This window comes from Bos javanicus, chromosome 26 (genome assembly GCF_032452875.1).
Source record: "Bos javanicus breed banteng chromosome 26, ARS-OSU_banteng_1.0, whole genome shotgun sequence".
NCBI classification, from domain to species: domain Eukaryota; kingdom Metazoa; phylum Chordata; class Mammalia; order Artiodactyla; family Bovidae; genus Bos; species Bos javanicus.
The window spans coordinates 11,701,969-11,727,944 of NC_083893.1; the positions used below are offsets into that span (position 1 = coordinate 11,701,969).

General features: G+C 42.5%; 2 long non-coding RNA genes and 1 other non-coding gene across 5 annotated transcripts in view; 1 reads left to right on the plus strand and 2 right to left on the minus strand.

The window, feature by feature from the left end:
* Window positions 1-3,262: 3,262 nt before the first annotated feature.
* Window positions 3,263-3,334, minus strand: TRNAR-GCG (transfer RNA arginine (anticodon GCG)). The gene has a single exon. It is a non-coding gene; the product is annotated as a tRNA-Arg (tRNA).
* A 4,461-nt stretch (window positions 3,335-7,795) lies between these two features.
* On the minus strand, window positions 7,796-9,895 carry LOC133239159 (uncharacterized). Of its 2 annotated transcripts, none has more exons than XR_009733745.1 (2): window positions 9,717-9,895; window positions 7,796-8,899 (listed from the first exon to the last, which is right to left on the minus strand). It is a non-coding gene; the product is annotated as an uncharacterized LOC133239159 (long non-coding RNA). The 2 variants fall into 2 exon arrangements; XR_009733744.1 differs by lacking the exon at window positions 9,717-9,895 and adding an exon at window positions 9,561-9,710.
* The window catches only part of LOC133239158 (uncharacterized), a 155,948-nt gene continuing 138,236 nt past the window's right edge, over window positions 8,265-25,976 (plus strand). For both annotated transcript variants that reach the window (XR_009733743.1, XR_009733742.1), the window contains exons 1-2: window positions 8,265-8,777; window positions 9,864-11,124. This is a non-coding gene — a long non-coding RNA (uncharacterized LOC133239158). The remainder of the gene's footprint in view (window positions 8,778-9,863; window positions 11,125-25,976) is intronic.

Genomic DNA, 25,976 nt, shown 5'->3' on the forward strand with positions numbered 1-25,976 from the left:
TCTTGTGCAAGATAATTGGAACATCATTTTAGACACTCTTTGTGACTTGATTGAATTTTATTTGGATCTAAGCATTCAGCCTGAAGGTACGCTGAAAGTATAATTCTGTTTGAAATAAAAGTTAAAGGAATTTTTGGGTAAAAATTTGGAGGTAAAAAACTATAGATGCTGGTGGGCACAGAATCAGGGACAGGAACTATCCAGTACAAATAACTCACATATATGCTGGCCCTGAAATTTTAGAAAAATCCTTTTTACAAAGGAAAAAAGATAAACTAAGCAAGGAAATTTCCCTTGTAATATAAGAAGCATATATATCATGGCCAGCAAATAGTCAATATGACTGTTCTCTTCCCTCCAACCTGTACCCCAAAAGGCATTGCTAGTTGATCAAGACTCACTTTTCCACAAAGCATACAACTGGTCCTGCAGTGATCACTACAGTTTTCCAAGTAGCCAGGGAGAATCACATAATTTGCTATCTGAGATTATCTGAGATACAATGTACCTTCCTTGATAACTTCAGTCACCAAAGAAGGCTCTCAGGTAGACTTGAAATCCCTTGTCCAAATGTCAGAGAAACATTGTAAAATGTCATAGAAGGAGAAAGAGAAGATAAGGTACACAGAAAGTCTTAGTCTAAATCAGATCTGATTCTTTTACATAGCTGATTGAATATTATTTATTCTCAACTTGAAAGAAACTGCTCCTATGTCATTCAAAGAGGGCCCAAACTGAAAACTAAAGTCACTAAATACTCCCACATTCTAGAGAGAGATGCAAATGAATGCCTAGAGTTGAAGCAGAAACTTCATAGGGTTTCTGCTTTATGGGGTTTGTTTATGAAGAAGTAGTCAAATCAGCCCCATTACCTCTAATCACCACTGCCTTCCTGGTCTGTGAAAGAAGCCTGGGGTGAGGAAAAGCATCATCACAGTCCTTTGAAATATGGGGAAATTCTCCCTTTCCTCCCCAGAATGGCGGGGGGGGGGTGCACTCCAAGAGATCAACTGCAAAGAGAGTTGGTGTTTTGAAGAAGGAAAGGCTGGATTACTCTTGTTCCTCATTGTGACAACTTGCTCTTATGTTTCTCTGCCTGTCTGAGGAGGGGAAGTAAGACCTGCAACAAGGAGGTGGGTTGAGAGATGGGACGGCAGTAGAGCGCCTGCTTGCTGACCCTTGGTATGTCAAGGAAGCGTGAGTTTTCCAAGGGTTGGGAAGACACAACAGAAGGTAGTTTGGTCAAGTTTGTTTGTCCTCAGCAAGAAGGGATGCTTTCTGGGTGTAGGAACCTCAGCAGCATAGGCTGTGATATTGACCACTGGTGGGAGACACTGGAGCAATGATGAAAGAGGTTGAACCAGAATTAAAGTTCCCATGTTTGGGACTCTTCAGTGGGAGGCTCCACAGGGCCCTCCAGAGAAGCCTGAAATGTACAACACAAGATATTCATCGTTCAGAAGCCAACTCTACAGAAGACACTGGTTGTCAGAGTGTTAGTATAAGAAACTCAATAAGAATAGAAAAGAGCCCACCCTTAAGATTCACGAGAAGACATTTACCTTTTCCAATGTGGTGGCCAGCCTTCAGGACGGGCTTCTTATATTTCTTCTCTTTTGTTCTCTATCCTCCAACCTCTCACCACTCTCTACCTACTTTTCTCTTTTTTCTATTGTCTAGAGCATAGAGAAAGATAGGGATTCCTGGATTCCATGGCTTTTGTGTTGAGTAGGATCAATTTGCAGATAATTGTAGCTATGAGTGTGAGAGTTGGACTGTGAAGAAGGCTGAGTGTCAAAGAATTGATGCTTTTGAACTGTGGTGTTGGAGAAGACTCTTGAGAGTCCCTTGGACTGCAAGGAGATCCAATCAGTCCATTCTGAAGGAGATCAGCCCTGGGTGTTCTTTGGAAGGAATGACGCTAAAGCTGAAACTCCAGTACTTTGGCCACCTCATGCAAAGAGTTGACTCATTGGAAAAGACTCTGATGCTGGGAGGGATTGGGGGCAGGAGAAGAAGGGGACGACAGAGGATGAGATGGCTGGATGGCATCGCTGACTCGATGGACGTGAGTCTCAGTGAGCTCCGGGAGTTGGTGATGGACAGGGAGGCCTGGTGTGTTGCGATTCATGGGGTCGCAAAGAGTCGGACATGACTGAATGACTGATCTCTGTAGCTATGGGAATACTGGAGGAAAAAAACACTACTTGATGCTTGAATTTCCACAACCAATAATGGTTTCTTTGGTGTTAATTACAGTCTCTTTCTTCTTTTTATTCCCCTCCTCCCCCCCCCAGATACTAATTTGAAATGATAAAATTTTCTAATAATAAAATGAAAGATTCTAAATATTCTTGTAAAGGGTGGCAAGGTGAGTTGTCGTCTTACTTCTACCCTCATTTACTCAGAGGCACAGATCCTGTTGCTGAGCTGCAAATCAAAAAGTGAGGATTACACCCTGCTTGTAGTGGAGAATTGCAAAGCCATATAACACATGGGTACAGAATTGGGACCAATAATTCAATCTGCCACACTTCTCAATCCATTTATTTGGTATGATCCTAATTTCTTGCTATTTCATATAGCTTGCTGCTGCTAAGTCGCTTCAGTCGTGTCCGACTCTGTGCAACCCCACAGACGGCAGCCCACTAGGCTCCTCTGTCCCTGGGATTCTCCAGGCAAGAACACTGGAGTGGGTTACCATTTCCTTCTCCAATGCATGAAAGGGAAAAGTGAAAGTGAAAGTGAAGTCGCTCAGTCTGTCCGACTCCTAGCGACCTCATGGACTGCTGCCTACCAGGCTCTTCGTCCATGGGAATTTCCAGGCAAGAGTACTGGAGTGGGGTGCCATTGCCTTCTCATTCATATAGCTTAGTTATATATAATATATAAATTGTTGGCTTCCCAGGTGGCACAGTGGTGAAGAATCTGCCTGCCAATCCAGGAGGCAAAGAAGATGTGGGTTTGATTCCTGGGTCAGGAAGATCCTCTGGAGGAGGAAATGGCAACACATTCCATTCCAAACTCTCACCTGGAAAATCCCATGGACAAAGGAGCCTGGTGAGCTACAGTGGCAAAGAGTCAGACATAACTGAGCACATGAGTTGAACTGAATGTCTATAAATTGTGTGTGTGTGTGAAGTCGCTCAGTCATGTCCACTCTTTGTGACCCTGTGGACTGTAGCCTGCCAGGCTCCTCTGTCCATGGGATTCTCCAGGCAAGAATACTGGAGTGGGTTGCCATTTCCTTCTCCAGGGGATCTTCCCAACCCAGGGATTGAACCCGGGCCTCCTGCTTCGCAGGCAGATGCTTTATCCTCTGAGCCACCAGGGAAGCCTATAATTATAAGTCTATAAATTATATGTGTTATAAAAGAGAAACTTCTCTAAGTCTAGGGCCATGTGAAAGAGGATGATCTGAAGGATAAGGAAACTATTAACAGTGTGATCAGGCAGAAAGTTGATGAAGTCAGTTATGGCAGGATGAATCTTGAGCTGAGATGGGCTAACATGTTGGAAAGGAAGGGGAGGAAAGTCCCTCCGAGAAAGACTCTGGAGACAGGTGTGTGTCTGGCAGGTTGATTGGTTGATAGGGAAAGGGAAGGGGTTCTTGTCATGCCCAGATGCCTGGCTTGGGTGATTACAATAATCAGGGGGAAGCATAGTTCAGGACTGGATGTGGAAATATGAGGGCCTGTGAGATATTCAGGCATGCCCATGAAGCGTCTAGATTTTTGGATCTGAACCTCAGGAGACAAAGATTTTGCTGGAAATAAAGATTTAGGCATCATCAACTTGGAGTAATTAATGTTCTAAGTGAAGTGAAAGTTGCTCAGTCGTGTCTCACTCTGCGACCCCATGGACTATACAGTCCATGGAATTCTCCAGGCCAGAATACTGGAGTGGGTAGCCTTTCCCTTCTCCAGGGGATCTTCCCAAATAATGTTCTAGGAACAGAAGAAATTTCTGAAGAGGCCTGTGTGTAGAAATATGAAGCCCAAACCCACTGGCTTTTAAGAAATAGCAGAGGAAGTGAAATTCACAAAAGGGATCATAGTATATGCGGGGGGAAAGTCTTAACACAAGCTGAAACTCAGAAATGTCAAGATGAAATAAGCTGTTATAATTTGGGCTCATTTCCTCCCCAGATCCAAAGTTCTTCTCCAGGGCAATGCCCCACGCCACCCTGCGTACCTTGTGTTGGCAATGCTTGGGTCCAGGGAGTGTGTTAGGTGCTTCTAGTTTTTGCGGGCAAAGGAGAGTTCCACAGGGACATGAAGATTCATTTTTGCTTTCCTTCAAATAAAAATTAGTCTCAATGATCCCTGAAGCCCTACCAAATGAATCTAGATGTGTTTTGGGGTTTTAATTCATTGTGGTGGTGGTGGTGGTGTTCAGTCACTAAGTTGTGTCTGACTCTTTGTGACCCCATGGACTGTAGACTGCCAGGCTCCTCTGTTCATGGGATTTCCCAAGCTAGAATACTGGAGTGGGTTGCCATTTCCTTCTCCAGAGGATCTTCCCGACCCAGCCACCAGGGAAGCCTTTAATCCATTGTAGGCAACAGTTTTTAGCATTTTAACTTGAACCATTTGTGTTAGTGAACACAAATTAATTATCTGGTATCTCTGTATCCACCCACTAAATTAGTGAAACAACCACGAAATTACCTTTGTTTTGTCTGATTTTTTGTAAGTATTTATGAGACACAAGGAAGGGTAGATTGAGATGAAAACAAAGTCCTTGGAGAACACTTGTGAAGTTAAGTAATTTTCAAAGGGGCTTTGTATCATCAGAAAGACTGCTTTCCTTAGAACCATCTGAATTGTACTTGGGAGACTTTGCTCATGTCTCTGAGTGGTGCTTGAGATGAACCCCAGACTGCAATTTTCTCAAAAGCAATTACTAAAAAGGGGCCTTATTGAAGAGGTAATGAAACTGTTCATCACCACAAAAACACTTTCCACCAGGCATGATGAAAACACTTGCTGGGCTGGGTAGGGTGTTTTATCATTTATTTAGTCTCTGAGACTATTCCTACCAAGCCAGGGAGGTGGGAAGTAGAGGCAAGATCTTGAAATGAACAAGATCAAAAGGTTCTGTTGTTAACGAAATATTGACACTCTGCTTTCTTTCTGAGTCATCCAGGCCCAGTGCCTACATGAACCCATCGGGAGCTCTCACTTTCTTGCTCCCCTGGCTGAATGCAGATATGTCAGTGCTACTCTTGTAACAGAGGATTAGAATGGAATGTAAACTTCTAAAAGTGACCTGGCCAGGCTGTCATTCTGCAGTCTCTATGAGTATATTTCTTTGGGTCTCTGAATCTGGGAGTATATTTCTCTGGGTTTGAGTCCTGTCTCTGCCACTTTCAGTATGATTTTATGTGAATTAATTAACTCTGAGAAGAAGATTTGGTTTCCTTATCCTTAAAAAGGATGAAATAATAGTAAAAAGAATAATACTCATCTCATAAGGATATTGTGAGGATTGAATAAGTTAATGCATGTAACATGCCTGGCAGACTGTCCACACCCAGTGAACAGGAGTCATTATCTATCAAATGAGTTTGGCAAAATCTATGGGTCTCACACTGAATGGGCATATGGCTTGAGTAGATTGTTTAAAATATACATTTGGGGTGTTTTTTTCTTAAAGATTTTGATGTAGTAGGTAGGTCTGTGAGGTGAGGTCTCATTTAACCAATGCTAATTCTGAGGCAGACATTTGCAAGCACACTTTGAGAGCTATTGGAGCAAATGCATGGTCTTCCTGATCCCTCTTAGTGTTCTGAGGCACTTAGACCCCAGTTTAAGGTACAGAAAAGAGGACGTTCACTTGTGATTAAAGATGAGTCCCAGGTAAAGTTCTGAAAGTGGTAGAATTGTGGTTTGATGGAGAAATGGAAGCGGGAGGTAGGAGCTAGCCACAGACAAGGGGTTGGCAGGTATAATGACCAGAGTCCAAAGGGTAAGGATGTGTGGCCAGAAAGATGATCTCCAAAACTGAAGACACTAGGGGGACTTGGAAGGTAGTAGGTGAGAAGAGTCAGCCAAGGAGACTGGGAGTGTGTATGAAGAGGATCTCCCACAGGTACAGGTTGGAGAGATTATTCTTGTGGGATTGTGCATGGCAGTCCAGAGGCTGGCGAGTTTATTAGGAGCAGCTGTCAAGTTTCCGGCCTGAGCTCATTAGGGCTTGCATTAACGTGACAGCGATCAGAACAGGAAACCAGCAACAACATTTCAAAGGAATTTTGAGGAACTGTTCACTTCATTGTAAGAGGCGATCAAGTCCAGATTTGGGGAATGTCACAGAACCAACATTGTTGTAAACACAGACATTTGGGAGAAATATCAATAACCTCAGATATCAGATGATGCCACTTTAATGGCGGAAAGTAAAGAGGAACTAAAGAGACTCTTGATGAGGGTGAAAGAGGAGAGTGAAAAATCTGATTTAAAACTCAACATTCAAAAAACTAAGATCATGGAATCCAGTCCTAACACTTTATGGCAAATAGAAGAAGAAAAAGTGGAAGCAGTGACAGATTTTATTTTCTCGTGCTCCAAAATCAGTGTGGACAGTGACTGCAGCCATGAAATTAAAAGATGCTTGCTCCATGGAAGGAAAACTGTGACAAACTAGACAATACATTAATAAGCAGAGAGCAAATTTCTGTGTCGTCAAAGCTGTGGTTTTTCCAGTAGTCATGTATGGATGTGAGAGTTAGTTCATAAAGAAGGCCGAGCCCCAAATAATTGGTGCTTTTGAATTATGGTGCCGGAGAAGACACTTTAGAGTTCCTTGGGCAGCAAAGAAATCAAATCAGTCAAGCCTAAAGGACATCAATCCTGAATATTCATTGGAAGGACTGATGCTGAAGCTGGAGCTCCAATATTTTGGCCGCCTGATGCAAAGAACCGACTCACTGGAAAAGATCCTGATGCTGGGAAAGATGGAGGGCAGGAGGAGAAGCGGGCTACAGAGGATGGGATGGTTAGATAGCATCACTGACTCAACGGACATGAATTTGAGCAAACTCTGGGAGATTGTGAAGGACAGAGGAGCCTGGCATGCTGCAATCCATGGGGTTGCAGAGAGTCAAACATAGCGACTGAACAACAACGACAGACATTTTACCACTAGACAGTGAATAGGGATTTCGCTTCAGAGCAAGGAAACACAAAGTATGCAAGACTGGTAGCAACTGTTAAAAACACTGATATTTAAGCAGACTCCCTTCACCGCTCCAGTGGTGGCAGAAGGCAATCTAGACCCCAGGTGCAAGATACTAGATTTGTTCTTCCCTGACCCCAGGCTCTGTTTTCATTTTCAAATTTTTTGCCTAACACAGCACATAAATTGAAACAGTGGGAGGAGAGGGGAGAGGTCTGTGAGAAGCTGTTGGGGGTCTCAGCTATGGGCGCCTCTTGCCCCAGCTCAGTGGGTACCAGCGGCGGTGGCCGTGATGCCGAGGCCCCGGTACTTTCAGTCTATTCTCTCTGTAGTGACTGCTGGCTCCACCCGGGGCGTGGAAGGCTGAGAATCTGTGAGGCCAGGGTACCTGTCATCTCCTCCGCTTCCAAGATTTATTCTTAGGTGTGGTGTGGAAAGGGTGGGTAAAACCCTAAAAGAAGATGGATCCTAAGTTTTGATTGCTGTGCCGGCAGTCCTTTAACTGCCTCTGGGAACATGCTGTACTAGAAAAAAAATAACAAACAGGACTTTATTGGAACTAAGTTTTTACTCCCAACATAGCATTACAACTCTGTAATTTCTCTTAAATGCTCTATTTCTCTTGTTCCATTGTGGCTGGAATGTTTAGAGAGCATCATCATCCTAGTGACTCATGTTTGTGATTTTTAACTGACTTTGCCTTTAATCTGGCCAGAGATTTCTTCAAGCCAGCTTGGTTGCTGCTTCCTAGCAAATCTTTGGGTAATGTTGCCGCTGTACTTGAATCCTTTCTTCCTTCCTTTTCAATTCATGGTGTCTTTCTAAACAGATCTCACTTGTGGGTTTACTTTCTGCTTCCACTGTTACTGTGTTTCAGAAAAATCTTTGGAGTAGAGGGGTAGGGGGTCAGGTGACATAGATAATCACTTTCAAATGTGGTTTTGTTGAGTAGAGATGCATGGGCCTTCCATTGCCATGAGTTTTTCTTTTCTTTGAAATTCAAGTGATTATTTCAAATCATGAACTTCACAAATCCACACATGTAAAGTTAGTGTTCTTCATAATAATAAAAACAGTAGAACTTAATAAATGTTCGTCTTGAGTAAGTCAATGTGACAAATATTGGACTGGCCAAAAATTTCGTCTGCGTTTTCCCATAACATGGAAAACTAGAACTTTCTGGCCACCTCGATACTTTGTATCCCTTTTCTGTTTGAATCCTTTGGAAACTTTATAAGTTGTTTTATCCCTTCAATAGGACAAGAAACAGGCCCTGAAAGTTTATGTACTGTGTGGTCAGGCCATTCATGATAGCTGTTGTCCTACACTCTGGACTCGCTCTGCCTGACCAGTCCCTGCCTCACTCACATGATTCCCCAGTTTTTTTAATTATCCGGCTTAATCAGTAACTGCCTGCACGTTTGCCCCCTGCCCTAGCGCTGGTTTCCCTAGTAACTGATGAGCCAACCCGGTGTCAGTTCCCCCTATAAACGGTAGGCTCACCGCCGCCTCCCCGCCCCCCCCAACAACAAGCGTAGTGCTGCGTGCCGTCTGTCGTGCGCAGGGGGCTGTCTCTCCAGGACCTTTGTTTTGGATGTGTAAGCGACCTGTCCAATAAATGGTTGATGCCTCTGTTGGTGTTTCTGTCTCTCTTCAGTCTCTCCACTGGGCAACGGCAAGGCTTTCAGGCCTGTGGTGTGCATTCCAACAGGTTCCTCATCTAAAGGAAGAGGCAAAACAGTAGTGTCTTTTTTTTCAAATTTTTTTAAAAAAAATTGAAGTAGAGTTGATTTACAGTACTGTGTTAATTTCAAGTGTGTAACAAAGTGATTCAGTTATATAAATTTATGTATATACATAGTTTTTTAAGTTTATTTTCCATTATAGGTAATTACAAGATATTGAATATAGTTCCCTGTGCTGCACAGTAAATCCTGTTGCTAGTCTATTTTTATAAAGAAGTTTTATCTGTTAATCAAATATTCCTAATTTATCCCTCTCTTCCCTCCCATTCCCTTTGGTAGCCATAAGTTTGTTTTTTATGTTTGTATCTGTTTTAAAATAAGTTTGTTTATATCACATTTTAGATTCCACATGTAAGTAATATATATTTGTCTTTCTCTGTCTGACATCACTTAGTATGATAATCTGTAGGTCCATGTTGCTGAAAATTGCATTATTTCATTTTTTTAAATGGCTGAGCAATATTCCATTGTGTGTATATATATATATATATATATACTTCACATCTTAAATCAGCTGTCTGTTGATAAGCATTTGGGTTTCCATGTCTTGGTTATTTATTGTAAATAGTACTGCTGGGAACATTGGGGTGCATGTATCATTTTGAATTAGTGTTTTCAATTTTTCTGGATGTTTACCCAAGAGTAGAATTGCTGGATCATATGGCTGTTCTATTTTTAGTTTTTAAAGGAAGCTTCTATGTTTAGGACACTCAAGATGGCTGTTCTCTTGTTCTCTGTGCATCCCCTCCTGTCCAGTGCCTGCTTCACCTGTACCCTATGCACACAACTGACCTTCCTTTCTGCTTGCCCCAGGCCCCAGATGGTGATTGTTCTTATCAAAGGGGCAGTGAGGGGCGTGCCCCTCTGCTGGTTTCCCTGGTAACTAATGAGCCGCCTGCCCTCAATTCCTCACTAACTGGTTATCTCCCCTGCCCCCAGGAATGAGGACAGCTGCCAGATTCTGCTGTCTGCTGCACACAGTCGGGTATCATTCCAGGACCTTGCTTCAGAAGTTAAGTTCCCCCTCTATTAAATCACTGGTGTTTGTTGTTGACTCTGGGCTCTTTCTGATGGACAACCACAGCCCTACAGGGTGCAGCCCAACTACTGTTGTAGCAGCCAGGAGACAGAGGAAACCCTCGTGAGCGTGGATGTGGCAGGAAATACAGCATAGGGAGTGGAAAGTTGTGGGGGTCATCCACTAACACGTGGGGCCCCAAAGTTCCGTAGGTCAAGCCGAAAGTTATTGGAAATCCCGGGGTGGCTGTCCACTAGTATGTGGGGCTCCAGGGTGGCTGTCCTTGCTAACTGGAGGCTGCCAAGAGATCTGGAGAACAATGGTGTCTAATGACTGCTATTGTAGTGAGTCTTGTAATAGGTTAAGCTAGCTTTCTAGAAGGAACTGGTATTTCTCTTGTCCTTTTGAGATATAAATAACCTACCTGTGCTCTCTGGAACTTTAACCTCCTGTAATCTTTTTGGACGTGCCTTGTATATGTTCTTTGGCCTTTGAGGATGTGGATGTATTTGAAAGTCAAAATGGAGTAGCTGTGGTGCAGACATTGGAAGTAAAACTAGGTGGCCATCGTATACATGATTTTAGGCACGTTCTTGTATTGTGGAAAGCTTGTTTTCTGAACTGTTTGCAGACCAGGACATTATCTCAGAATGAGGTTACTGCTTGTATTTTGCTTAATTGTCATGATCTCCCCTCTGTTGTACCTGTTGGATGTCTTTGGTTTCATCCCTAGTCTGTGGGAGGAAATCTATTTGAGGACTGAGCAACACCACTGGCATCCCTGTGAAATGAGTCAAATTTCTGGGTCTACAGTGAAATGGCATTGTTGTCCTCCTCTGGATTCCATGAAAAATTGACCTGCCTAATGTGATTATGTGGGGGTTACTGACAATGAGGGGAAAGGCTCATCATCTTCCGGTCCCACATGCTGATACATCAGAAAGACTCCTGTCAATAAACATTACTGAATGACCAACAGCCCATGAGCCGCCCCCCAGACTGTGCTATACGGAGAGGAATAGGCTGGACTTCTGGCATATAGTCCATTTAGTGGGGTTAATTGCTTTTGTTTGGAAAGACTTAATGGGTCCACCTTTAACAGCACTCAGCATCACACGAGATGAAGATACGTACTGTGACCGCTGACTTCTGGCCAGACCATCAGACTGTTTCTTTTAAAAGGTGGGTCTTCCTCTCCCCGTGGGGATGGCTCTGGGTTTGTGAAAACCAGGGGTGGCCTGTCCTTCCTTAGAACCGCACAGGGCACTGCTGCTATTGACTCCCTTTCCACTGATCAGGTAAGTGCTTTGGCTCCAAAGTTTGCCCACATCCTGGCCAATGACTGTTCTGGGCATACTAGGTATCTTAATCTTGATACTCTGGCCCCTACTGTCTGTATTGTGGTATCTGGTTTCAGTGCCCCTAGCAAACCTGAACGGATACGGTGAGGGTGAGGGGATGGGGGGACCAAGATTGTAAGGGTTGGGCAGGGTCTGTAGGAGTGGAGTGTATGGTCAGGCCGCTCAAGGTCGCTGTTCCTTGCTCTCTGTACACCCCCGCCTGATTTTACCTGTACACTATATACATGTATGACCTTCCTCTGTACTTACCACAGGCCCCGGCTAGTAATTGTTCTTATCAAAGGGGCTGTGAGGGGCACGTCACTGCTGTTTCCCTGATAGCTAACAAGCATACCTGACATCAATTCCCCTATAACTGGTAAGCTCCCCTCACCCTCAGGAGTGAAGATTGCCACCCTGCCCTGCCAGGTATCCACTGCACATGGTGGGCTATTGCTCCAGGTCCTTGCTTCAGATATGCAAGCCTTCCCTGCCACACCTAATCCCCACCCCTGCCAATTAAACCACTGATGTCTCTCTTGCTGATTCTGGGTTCTTTCTTTAGTTTTGACCAGGCAAGCACAGGGCTTGTAGGCCTGTGGGGGGCAGCCCTACAAACCTCCATACTGTTCTTCAGAGTGACTGTACCAATTTACATTCCCACCGATAGTGTAGGAGGGGTCCCTTTTGTCCACAGCCTCTTTCAGTTCAGTTGCTCAGTTGTGTCCGACTCTTTGTGACCCCATAGACTGTAGCACGCAGGGCTTCCCTGTCCATCACCAGCTCCTGAAGCTTGCTCAGACTCATGTCCATAGAGTCAGTGATGCCATCCAACCATCTCACCCTCTGTCATCCCCTTCTGCTCCTGCCTTCAATCATTCCCAGCATCAGGGTCTTTTCAAATGAGTCAGTTTTTTGCATCAGGTGGTCAAAGTATTGAAGCTTCAGCATCAGTCCTTCCAATGAATATTCAGGACTGATCTTCTTTAGGAATGACTGGTTGGATCTCCTTGCAGTCCAAGGAACTCTCAAGAGTCTTCTCCAACACCACAGTTCAAAAGCATCAATTCTTTGGTGCTCAGCTTTCTTTATAGTCCAACTCTCACATCCCTACATGACTACTGGAAAAACCATAGCTTTGACTAGATGGACCTTTGTTGGCAAAGTAATGTCTCTGCTTTTTAATATGCTGTCTAGATTGGTCATAGCTTTTCTTCCAAGGAGTAAGCATCTTTTACTTTCATGGCTGCAGTCACCATCTGCAGTGATTTTGGAGCCCAAGAAAATACAGTCTGTCACTGTTTCCATTGTTTCCCCATCTGTTTGCCATGAAGTGATGGGACCAGATGCCATGATCTTAGTTTTCTGAATGTTGAGCTTTAAGTCAACTTTTTCACTCTCCTCTTTCACTTTCATGAAGAGGCTCTTTAGTTTTTCTTCACTTTCTGCCATAAGGATGGTGTCATCTGCATATCTGAGGTTATTGGTATTTCTCCCGGCAATCTTGATTCCAGCTTGTGCTTCATCCAGCCTGGCATTTTGCATGATGTACTCTGGATATAAGTTAAATAAGCAGGGTGACAATATACAGCCTTGACGTACTCCTTTTCCTATTTGGAACCAGTCAGTTGTTCCATGTCCAGTTCTAACTGTTGCTTCTTGACCTGCATACAGATTTCTCAGGAGGCAGGTCAGGTGGTCTGGTATTCCCATCTCTCTAAGAATTTTCCACAATCTGTTGTGATATACACAGTCAAAGACTTTGGCGTAATATACTGTCTCTAGCATTTATTATTTGTAGCCTCTTTTTTTTAAACTTTTAATTTTGTTTTGGAGTATAGCCAGTTGATAATATTGTGATGGTTTCATGTGGGCAGCCATACTTATACATGTATTCATTCTCCCCCAAACTCCCCTCCTATCCAGGCTGCCACATAACATTGAGCAGAGTTCCTTGTGCTATGCAATAGGTTATTTGTAGACTTTTAAATAATAGCTATTCTAATGGGTGTGAGGATACTTCATTGTGGTTTTGATGTGCATTTCTGTAATAATTAGGGATGTTGAGCATCTTTTCATGAGCTTGTTGGCCATCTGTATGTCTTCTTTGGAGAAATATCTACTTAGGTTTCTGCTCATTTTTTTGATTGGATTTTTTATTTTTGATATTAACTTGTATGAGCTGTTTAAATATTTTGACTATTAACCCTCATTGGTCTCATCATTTGCAAATGATGTTTTCTCCCATAGGTTGTCTTTTCATTTTGTTGATGGTTTCCCTTGTTTTTTAAGTTTATGTACCATTGTTCATTTTGATTTTATTTCTTTTTTCCTTGGGAGACTGATCTAAGAAAATAATGCTATGATTTATGTCAGAATATTTTGCCTATGTTCTCTTCTAGTTTTATGGTTTCATGTTTTATATTTAGGTTCTTTAAGCCATGTTGAGTTTTTTTTTTTTTTTGGTATGGTGTTAGTGTGTTCTAATTATATTGATTTACATGTAACTGTTCAGATTTTCGGAGAAGGCAATGGCACCCTACTCCAGTACTCTTGCCTGGAAAGTCCCATGAGCGGAGGAGCCTGGTGGGCTGCAGTCCATGGGGTTGCTAGAGTCGGACGCGACTGAGTGACTTCACTTTCACTTTTCACTTTCATGCATTGGAGAAGGAAATGGCAACCCACTCCAGTGTTCTTGCCTGGAGAATCCCAGGGACAAGCAAGACTGGTGGGCTGCCGTCTATGGGGTCGCACAGAGTTGGACACGACTGAAGCAACTTAGCAGCAGCAGCAGCAGCAGCAGTTCAGATTTTCAAACACCACTTGCTGAAGAGACTGTCTCTTCTCCATTGAATATTCTTTCCTCCTTTGTTAAAGATTAATTGACTATAGATGGTGGATTTATTTCTGGGCTCTCTATTCCATTCCGTTGATGTATATATCTTTTGTGCCAACACCACACTGAAAAATATAATCTTGATATTAGATTTGAGTCCTATTATGAAAGACTTTTAATGAGCTGTGGAATATTATTGGTTTTGTGTATTTTTAGAATTAATAATCTGGAAGAGACCGAAACATGTGACTTTTTTCTTTTTTTTGAGTATCAGTTTGGTACAGTGACCACCAGACAGTAATGGAACTCTGAGGCCCCAATTCTTGCAGAAGAGCCTTGCTAGGTAATCGTAAATGCCGAAACTGAAGTCTTTGATCTCAGACATGGAGATACTAGATATGTTAGGCAGGCTATGAAACCTGTGTGTGTACCTTGAACAAAGAATGATGATATCACAATTACTCCAGAATAAAGGCTGAGAATTCCAACATGAAAGTGATGCTAATGAACTTTGATGAAATGCTCTAGCATATTAAAACATATAGAAGGCTAGAGAATTCCTCTTGGAAAGCAACATTGCAAAAGAAGGAAGCAGATAGCTTTTAGGCCCTAAGGAATTTAATTCAAGTGAGCAAGTCACAGGTATAATGGGCTGGTTTAGTGGGAGGGAATTGTTGTTCCGTTGCTAAGCACTGTTCAACTCTGCGACCTCATGGACTGCAGCATGCCAGGTTTCCCTGTTCTTCACTGTCTCCCAGAGTTTGTTCAAAATCTTGTCCATTGAGTTGGTGATGTCATCCAACCATCACATCCTCTGTCACTCACTTCTCCTCCTGCCCTCAGTCTTTCCCAGTGGGAGACAGAGATGCACTGAAATGGCCCTCCAAGATGAAATATATTCTACTAGGTGAGAGGGCCATAGCAATAGTGAGTCCACAATGGACTATTACCTGAACTGATTTCAGGTAAATGGTACTTACTCAGAGGTTGAAGGATCAAAGTCAGGGCTCTGACTCAAGGAAATAGGAGTACTTGGGGGGAAGGGTAATGTGTTAAAACTTGGGAAGAGGGGTAAGCAGGAACCTCAACTGAGCCAAAGGCAGGGCTGGATAGTTGACGATGGTTTGAGGTCCATCACTATGGGAGGTCATACCTGGGACTTTATTCCTTGTTCTAAATGGAAAAGTAGGACTTGGGAAGCAGCGTGGAATTATACTTCTTTTCATTGGCAAGCTGAGTCTTAGAGCAACATCTGTTTTTAATATAATCTGCATATAAATACGGAGAAGGCAATGGCACCCTACTCCAGTACTCCTGCCTGGAAAATCCCAAGGACGGAGGAGCCTGGTGGGCTGCAGTCCATGGGTTCGCTAAGAGTTGGACAGAACTGAGCGACTTCACTTTCACTTTTCACTTTCATGCATTGGAGAAGGAAATGGCAACCCATTCCAGTGTTCTTGCCTGGAGAATCCCAGGGATGGGGGAGCCTGGTGGGCTGCCATCTCTGGGGTTGCACAGAGTTGGACACGACTGAAGCAACTTAGCAGCAGCATATAAATATATATACACACATATAGATATGTGTTTATGACTGTGTACACATACACAGTCAGCTGTAAAATTGGATTAGTCAATGAGTTGGAAAAGATAAGATTTTAGGAAGATCTATCAATGGTCCAAACTGTGGTCAGCCAGTCAGGGCCATAAAGAAATTGGGAGGAGTCTAAACGATATGAAGATCAGCACAGACCTAGATAGAGGGTCCCTGCTGCTAAGTCGCTTCAGTCATGTCCGACTCTGTGCGACTCCATAGACGGCAGCCTACCAGGCCCCCCTCTCTCTGGGATTCTCCAGGCAAGAACACTGGAGTGGGTTGCCGTTTCCTTCTCCAGAGGGTCCCTAGCCCAGTAAAATATGTAGATCTACTCTGTAAGGTTTTCCAGTAGTCATGTATGGATGTGAGAGTTGGACTGTGAAGAAGGCTGAGTGCCGAAGAATTGATGATTTTGAACTGTGGTGTTGGAGAAGACTCTTGAGAGTCCCTTGGACTGCAAGGAGATCCAGCCAGTCCATTCTAAAGGAGATCAGTCCTGGGTGTTCTTTGGAAGGAATGACGCTAAAGCTGAAACTCCAGTACTTTGGCCACCTCATGCAAAGAGTTGACTCATTGGAAAAGACTCTGATGCTGGGAGGGATTGGGGGTGGGAGGAGAAGCGGATGACAGAGGATGAGATGGCTGGATGGCATCACTGACTTGATGGACAGGAGTTTGAGTGAATTCTGGGAGCTGGTGATGGACAGGGAGGCCTGGCGTGCTGTGATTCATGGGGTCGCAAAGAGTCGGACACGACTGAGTGACTGAACTGAACTGAACTCTGTAAGGAGTGCCTGGTGAGTGCTCAGAGAATATGTGGAATTCCAGAGCTGCTCCTCTTCTCTTTGTATTATATTTTGTCTTTTATTTTCCTATTTGCAGTTCCATTCTACCTCTAATCTTGTTTCTGTGCTATTCTTTTCCCAGAACTGGTTTTGGATTTTGAACTTTGGTTTCTTCTATCTCTCCCCTGGCAAGCCCTCTTTATTAACTAGCCCTGTTTGATGTGAATCTCGACTTCCCACAGACATTTACTGCTCTCTCATGCAGACTCTATAGGCCAGGGCCCAATTTTGTAAACGGACTTGGAAAGATAGTAGTTATTGCTATTTCTGAACAATTCTGTTGTCTCTGGACCATCCCTATCCTCATTTATTATCAGTATATTCGATAGAGAAGTATTTCCCAAAGTATGCTCACTGCATGCTTAGTCCTATGAAATGGTCTATGAAAAGAGTTCTGTGACCATATATGTTTGGGAAGCAGAGTATGTTATATCCTGCTCTTGGGAGTCGAACTATGAATGTTAGCACATTAAAGGCTCTGATAAGTCCTTCAGGAAATGAAACTCTTCATAAACAAGTGTTTTCCAAAGTTGCTTGTTCTGCTACTTAAAATTCCATAGCCATAATGTTCCAAAGAACACATTTGAGGAAATGCTGGCACAAAGCATAGTTTGTACTGGATTTTCTATTTAAATTGTTAGGCTAAATGAACTTTATTGATAGTCATCAAGTCTAGCAGAGAATAGAGCGTACTTTGCAAATATTTTCTTTTGATAGAGCATTCCCATGACCACAAAATCTCTTTTGTGACTGTATAGGAGACTTCTTAAGGTTCTACGTGTGACTACCTCATGTTAGGATAAGAAGAAAAAGCAGTTGACCTTCAGAATATTATTCAAATATGATTTTGTCCTGGGAACAAAGTAAAACATGTACTGAATTTATTTTAATTAGAAATGCACAATAAAGTAGAAATAACTGTACTGGTTAACATGACCTGGTCATAAAATGTTGGTTCTTAGAATTAGTTTCTCATGAAGGAAGAGACAGCTCTTCAACTAGTAGTAATTAGGCCTCCCCTTTAATCAGTGGGACAGTGAAAACCAATGAGAAGTAAGTACTTGTCTCTTATAATCTTAGCAGAGGGAGACTTGAGGTCTTTGGGCAATAATGCAGCATTCAGAATGTGCACTATAAAATTTCTGAGCTGTATTGACAAGTCTGGGGCTGTTAGTTTTTATGGAATGCAGTTGCATCTTTTATGCTGGTAATCCTAAGTCATTCAACCAAACTCAGCAAGCAATACAAAGGACGGTGGAAGTGGAATTCAGGAGAAACATAATTTTATAGTGCCAGTGATTCTGTGGCCCATTACTCTGAGTGAGTCTAAGCCTGGAAGAAGGAATGGATGGGAGTGAGGGTCAGCCCACTCCCTCACTCATGGGAAAGAATGTTAACCTGCTTTCCTCTCTTTTCCCAAGTGCCTTTTCTAGCATGAGCGTGCTGTGTGTCAAGCATGATTTTAGTGGTTGGTGATTTGTGTTCCTCACAAAAATGGCTTCCTTAAACAAACCAAAGTCTTCAACTGGAGATCAATATGGTAGTGCCCTTCCAAGGGATTTTCAAGGATAATTTGGCTATATGCACTTTTTACCTTGTGCATGGGCTTTGGAGCTAACCTCCATGGGAGAGGGGACCCTATTGAACTCAGATATCCTGTCCGCTTGTTCTGAGACTTGATCCTGTTTCTGATTCTCCTTCTCAAGCAGGGATCTTGTTGGAGAGGGGAAAACTGAGTCACATTTCAGGAAGAGTCATGGGAGAAGCACTTGTTACCAGCCATGTATATTCTAAGGAAGAGAATGTCCTTTCTCTACAAACACTCTTTCCTGGGGCAGGGGAGCAGTTATGGTGAACACAGAAAGTTGGTACCACATTTTTCTTTGCTTACTACACACAGTAAAAATACGATTTTTTTTGGTAAACTGCTTGATTCAGCCATGTGGCTTGTATTGGGAACATTGTGATAAACAGCTAGAAGAATTATGACTGTGGAAACTAACATAAGTGCTGGCAGTTGAAGCCCATTCATTTTGGTATAGAATTTATATGGAAACCAAAATAAAATTTTAATTCTATTAATAAAAACAACAAATGATAACATATTTGTCTTGCACTTTGAAAATATCAGGTTGATTCATAGCGTGTAACTTTAATGTAATTCACCCTGGTGAGATCTACTCATAATAGTGAAACAGATTATAGCAACTCTGAAACAGATGGTTATATGTGTCTACATATATCCACTGGCTATGGATACATATTGCTGTATCACTGTATTGTTGACCTGAAACAGTCTGCCAGTTACTTCTCAAGCAAAAATAGACTTATTGAAGATCAGCAAAGAATTGCAATTTGGAATCTGCAGCCATGGGAAGTTATGCGTCAGTCCCCACACAGCAAGGAGAACTCTTTTAAAGTGGGGAAAAGGAAGTTGGGAAGGGTTGAGTAAACAGAGGGTCCAGTGGAGGAACTGAGAGTCTGGTCTAGTGACTTTTCACTGGCTAAGTTATAATAATCTCTCATTGGCTGAGCTCTCCCTGGGCAAGAAGGGGAAGTCTTTCTTCTTTCTTTTGGATTCTCCTATCATAATAGGGAATGAAAGCTTTCTTTCTGACCTCCTGACTCTATTTTAATTGAGGTTTTCTATTCATTTTTATGAAAGTGAAAGTTGCTCAGTCATGTCCAACTTTTTGTGATCCCACGGACTGTAACCCGCCAGGCTCCTCTGTCCATGGAATTCTCCAGGCAAGAAGACTGGAGTGAGTAGCCAGTCCAAGTTGTGCTAGTGATAAAGAACCCGCATGCCAATGCAGAAGAAATAAGAGACACAGTTTTGATCCCTGGCTCATGAAGATCTCCTGGAGGAGAGCATGGCAACCCACTCTAGTATTCTCACCTGGAGGACCCATTGGACAGAGTAGCCTGGGGGGACTACAGTCCATAGTGTTGCAGAGTTGGGCACAACTGAAGCGACTTAGTGTGCGTTAATTTTTGTAGTATGTAATATGCAATTGTTTGTATTGACTATTATGTGCTTTAAAGTATAAAATTTCTCTGCACAGATGCACAAGGAACAGCGGTTATTTCTGGGAAGGAGAGCTTGGAGGGTTGGGGGAATGTTTGAATTTTTAAAATTACATGCATATTTGTGCTCAGTTGTTTTTCAGCTCTGCGTTCCCATGGACTGTAGCCTGCAAGGCACCTCTGTCCATGGAATTTTCCAGGCAAGAATACTGGAATGGGTTGCCATTGCCTTCTCCAGGGGATCTTCCCAATCTAGGGATCTAACTTGCATCTCTTGCTTCTTTTACACTGGCAGGTGGATTCTTTACCATTGCACTACCATACCCTTAGTTTAAAAAAAAAAAAAAAAACTGGTAAATCTTTTCATGATGCTAAGCCACCAGAATAGGGAGGGGAAGGTCCAGGGCCTGGGATGCCAAACAATCTGATGATTACTAGAGAAACTGACACGCTCCTATCATGAAGATACAATTAGGCCAGAGGTGTGTCTTGCTAAGAAACTTACAAGCGATGGGTAATATAGGTCATTCCTAGACTCCACCAAGCAGGAGATCCTTAAGGTACTAGGAAGGAAAAAAAAAACCCTTTCTCCTAAGCATTCATTTTTGTTGTCGTAACAGAAAGTGGTGAAAAGAAAATTTAGGCTTATGCACAGAACTGTCATAATGGTTTTGAATTTTATCATCCCTCCCATCTCCTTTCTCCTTTCCTGCCTTTTTGGAGAGGAGGAGTTGACAGTACAGTGGGTGTTGTGTACTACGGGAAGGGTCCCAGGTTGAGAAGCACGAGTCCAAGGGGCTGCGGAGTTGAAGGTGCAGAATGATCCCTCCCTGGATGGCTGGTTCTCTTGGTCAGTCTGCATTTATTCATTTTTTCTGGAAGAATAAAGTCTTGCTCACTTTTCATCTTGATAGATTTTTCTTTCTGCCCTCTCTGCATTTCTGTCTTTGCTGAACAGCTATGATATTAGCCCTGATGTTTCTTCAGACATTTTTTTTTTCCCTGAGACTTCGGGCAGGAATTCAGACAGCTGCCATTCTGTCTTGGGCCTTTTGGATGATTGATTAAACATGTTTTCAGATTCCACTCTTGGTTTCTATCCACTCTTCAGTGTTGAGGCTTTGGGACGGGGTCAAGAGGAGAGTGTCAAAGATGTGTCTACATGTCCTATGGACTGGGTCGTGTCCTCCTTTTCTGGAGAACCCAGACTAACACAGGCTCCTACCACCCACAGAGAATGGGAGACAGGAGTGCTATATCTTTCAAAGATTACATTTTAAAGGAATGGCTATCGGGTTTTTGAGAAAGACATCCTTGAGTTGCAAAAATTAGCAAAGATTGGGAGAAGATTTACATCTCAACAAGTCAGAAAGAGAATTGACAGTTGCAAGTTTTCTAAAGTAAATGCATTAAGAAAAGGGAGGTTAAGGATCTATAGTCAGGAAACAAACCTATAGTCAAGCCAAGGAGATAATGTCATCTTTGTCATGCACCAGTCACTTTTATATGTCTTGAGAAGCAGAATTATATTTAGGCATCAGCAGCAGAGGGCATTTAATTTTTCCATAATATTTTTAAAAGAGTTTACATTTTAAAAACGTAATAGATACTCCCATGAACAAGAACTTAGTTTTTCTTTAGGAATAATTAACCTAAATGAGATAAAGTATGTTATTAACATTCACTTATAAGCAATGTCTGGTTCCCAAAATTGATTTGATTGACTCTTTTGTGAAATTTTTCCTGGCTGTCACAATTCCAGTTTATGGCCCTAGAGAAGATGCGATAGTAAATAATCCAGATAAGATAGTATGGCATCCTAATGGAATTATACTACAGAGTAAATATGAAAGCATCTGGCACAGTGTCTAATATGAGATGTCCTCAAAAAATGTTTTTCAAAGTAGACATTGGACTTGTTCCCATTTTCTGGTCCCAGACCAAACGCTCACTGGTATTTCACCCTCGGATATTTCTACCAGAGGCGTACAATCCTGTGCTTTTAGCATCACCACGTGTTGCTATGCAGAGATTTCATGTTACTGGGAAGAATTCAAGCACATTTGGTGATGGTAACTGGTGGGCAGGGAGGTGACCTGTGAGGGAGCAAAGGAATGAAGGAACAGCAAGAGTGGTGATGGTAAAAGTTTGTAGGAGCAGGGAGGGGAAGATGGCAGGAAAGGACATCAGCCACCCATGGAACGTGCGGAGCCCTTGCTGCGCCATCTGATGGTCCATGGGTAGGTGGGGCAGGCTGAGTCCTGGCCAGAATCCTCTGACCATTCAGGTTTACATAGTGATGAAAAGCAGGGACTCTTGAGCAGATTATACAGAGTGAAGTAAGCCAGAAAGAAAAACACCAATACAGTATACTAACGCATATACATGGAATTTAGAAAGATGGTAATGATAACCCTGTACGCGAGACAGCAAAAGAGACACAGATGTATAGAACAGTCTTTTGGACTCTGTGGGAGAGGGAGAGGGTGGGATGATTTGGGAGAATGGCATTGAAACATGTATAATATCATACAAGAAATTAATCTCCAGTCCAGGTTCAATGCAGGATACAGGATGCTTGGGGCTGGTGCACTGGGATGACCCAGAGGGATGGTATGGGGAGGGAGGTGGGAGGGGGGGTTCAGGATGGGGAGCACGTGTACAACCGTGGTAAATTCATGTTGATGTATGGCAAAACCAATACAATATTGTAAAGTAATTAGCCTCTAATTAAAATAAATAAATTAAAAAAAATAAAAATAAAAGCAAAAAAAAAAAAAAAGAAAAGCAGGGGCTCTTGGAAGTCTGGTTGGAAATGATTTATTTGCATTCTGACTCTAGCAGCTGGCTGTGTGACTTGGAGGATATTATTCAACCTTAATGTCATTGATAGAAGAAGATAGTTATATAAGGCTCATTTGGGGCATTAGATGGGATGTGTGTAAACACTTGAGCACAGTAGCAGGTCCATTTGGGCCAAAAACAAACTACTAAAAGCAAGGACAGGAGTGGAAAATGCCAGTTTCCCTGCCTCAGGTTTTCAGAGGGCTTCCCTGCCGAGGTTTATGCTGCCGCTACTTCCAGTCTCTGGGCTAAGAATAAAACTCATTAAAGCACATTCTCTTTTGATGAAGTGGTAGGAAAGACGGTATTGAACTCACCAGTTGACAGTGTTTTGAGAAAGCGGGAAGTGTGGGCCTGCTGCAGTCAACTGAGTGTCTGAGGGTTTGTTTTGTGCCTCTGATTATTCATTTTCTGTGATTCAGAAATTGCCTAAATGTTTTAATTATGTTCCTTTCATTGTATTTTAATGAGCTAATGAATTCTTTTCACCCACTTTTTATCCAACAATGGGCCAATAATTATAACACCCAGAAAATCTTTTGAAATTGCCAGGAATCAAAATTCAGTGGAGTTCTTTCTGGGTATTAAAATGAATGTGCTAATTTCGCTAGCTAACAAGCAGCTTTGAACACCCACTGTGCGCCGAGCCCCACACAGAATGTGAGGGACGTGAAAGAAAAAAGAACCAGAAGTCTACCTTCACTTTAGTTTTACTTTAGAATGTAAGTAACTTATCTCCTTTTCATCTTGTTTCTTCATTCATTTACTTCGTAACCATCGGTGGAGCACATATTTCATGTCGGGCACTGTGCCAGGTATGTTGTGACTGGATGCTTATGGAGCATAAAGTGTAAGATCAGGATTAGTGAGAGATGAGCTATGGGATCAGATAACAGAGACTTTACCTAGGATTAAGTGAAGGGGAGACTTTGAAGGTTTTCAATCTGGAGTGATGTGGTCAGATTTACATGTTTTATATACATGACTCGGGTTGTGAGGAGGAAAATGGATTAGATAAAGAGTTACTGGTTATAATGAGACTTCTGTGGTTTTGCAGGAGAAAATGGAAGCAGTGGAAGAAGGGTTGGCTGGTGGACACCTGAGGATCCTTTGTTTCCTTCTGCCCACCTTCCAGGAGTCTTTGATTTCCTGGGACCTGTGGGGTTATGAGAAGTCCGCCTGTGGCGCCATGGGGGTAGAGGACGTGGTTTGGGCTAATGCGCTCACACTGGGTGTAGACGGATGGACTGTGCTGATGAGCACAGACTACGTCCCTTATCACCTGCAGGGCTGGGGATTGTTTTCAGGTGAACATAGTACTTAAAAGCATCTAATCACAGTGACTCTTCACTTTTCTGAGGATTCTGTGACCAGTACTCATTCTTGCTCTGGAGAATGTAATGTAGATATGAGACAGACTCCCTGGAGGTCATATTATTTTCTAAAGCCAATGACAGGTAAGTGCAGGGGCAGCTGTGAGGCTCAAAGTAGTCACCAGGGGAACTCTTGAGAACTACCCATTCAGATTAAGAGAGTCCAAATGACCATAGGGGGACATATGTATGTGGTGACTTCTCTGACCTTCACCACCCTTAGCTCTTTCAAGCTTTGTTCTCTGTATTGAAGCCCTTTATATTGACATATATAAAGGATCTCTTTTTCCTATCCACAAACTGGCTGATACAAGGTAATAGTTAAATTTGTGAGGGAGGTTGATATGGTTTGAGAGCATCATCTTCAATTGGGAAGAAAAATGCTTACGTGTGAATCCTTGGGCAATACCAATACTTGGGAATCAGTGGAGGGAGACCAGAAATAAGACCAAAAAAGGAACTGTCTGATGCAGAGGAAGAGAACTAGTGGATTATAATGTGGAAACCAAAGCATTAAGTTTCAAAGAGGAGGAGGAATTTGCGAAGTAACAAGACTTGGTAAGAGAGAACAAATGATCAGCCAGTAGATTTGGTGGAAATAAGGTCACATTAGATCTTTGCAAGAATAGTTTCAGTTGAGATATAAAGGATGAAGCCATTGTAGGGTCAGCTAGAAGAACTGGCCCAGTGAATTCACCCATATGAAAACAGACCATGAGTTTTGACTGCTAGTTCACTTTAAACATGTATCTCTGTTGGGAAATTGGTAGAAACTAGAAATGCTCCTCTTCCCTGACCGTCCTTGCTCCTAGAGCAAGGACATGTAACTTGGGCTCTGCTAACCTAAGAAACCCATTTGAGATTTTAATTCAGAAGACACTGAAGGATACACAGTGCAACTCTGGTAAAGGTCCACACTGAAAATATTTATGATACGATAACTTAAGAGCCTTAAGATATCCCTACACTTTGATTCTGTAATCTCATTACTCAAAATTGGAAATTATCAGAGGCCAAAGCTATACTTACTAAGATGATCACAGCTGCATGTTCTATCCATAAAAGGAAAAAATGGAAATGTCCATCCTTAGTAAAATGGTCAAATAAACCGTGATGCATGTACTTGGTGGAATATTATTCAGTTTGTATCTTTCATATTAGTGCCTATCACATGGTAGTCATTTGTTAAAATAATGTTAAAGTGAAAATTATGGAGACTGTGCATGGAAAAACATATGGTTTCTTGTGGTAACAATAAGTAAAAGACAAAATGAATTTATATATATATGATTACACCTATGAAAAGTAAGAATACATGAGTACCTGGACTCTAAATGAACTCAAAACTCAAAAATGAAAAGATTTGCAGTAGGACTGGGAGTACATATGTGATCCCCTCCTCCCCTTTAATACTGTTACTATGTTTATCACTATAGGCTTCCATAGTGGCTCAGATGGTAAAGAACCTGCCTGCAAGGCAGGAGACCCAGGTTCAATCCCTAGGTCAGGAAGATCCCCTGCAGAAGGCAATGGCTACCCATTCCATTATTCTTGCCTGGAGAATTCCATGGACAGAGGAGCCTGGCAGGGCTACAGTCCAAGATGTTGCAGAGTTGGACACTACAGAAGCAACTTAGCATGCACACATGCATGTTTATTACCTACACCACAATAAGCTGAAGTTCAAAATTCAAAAAAAGAAAAGGAAAGAAATAAGCCAAATAAGTCCAGTGCAATTCCTGCTTTGTTCTGGGCTCCAACTGTCCTAGGCCATTCTGCCGTCTTAGGTGATTCCATCCATAGGCTTCAGAAGGAAAGTTTCTATTGATTTGCCCACCAAGCCAGGAAAACTATGACTCATGTCTGAGGAAGTTGGCTGCTTCTGTGACACTGCAGTCCATCAAGACCTGCTCTGGAGATTTCTACCTTCATGATCCTTCAGAGAGGTGTGCAAGAAACATCAAAGAAGGGAAATGTGTACTTGGAGCTATGCTCTGCTTCTCGGTTTGACAGCTTTAATTGGGAGTCTGAGAGGCAGCAGGTTCCGGGAAAGAGAAGAGGCTTTGGAGTCTGTATCAGCTGGGTGGTGTGCAGGTGTGTGCAACAGTAAATCTTACTAGAGTGGCTTACATAGTTTTAAACACATTTATTCTCCTCCTTTAACAAGAAGTCAGG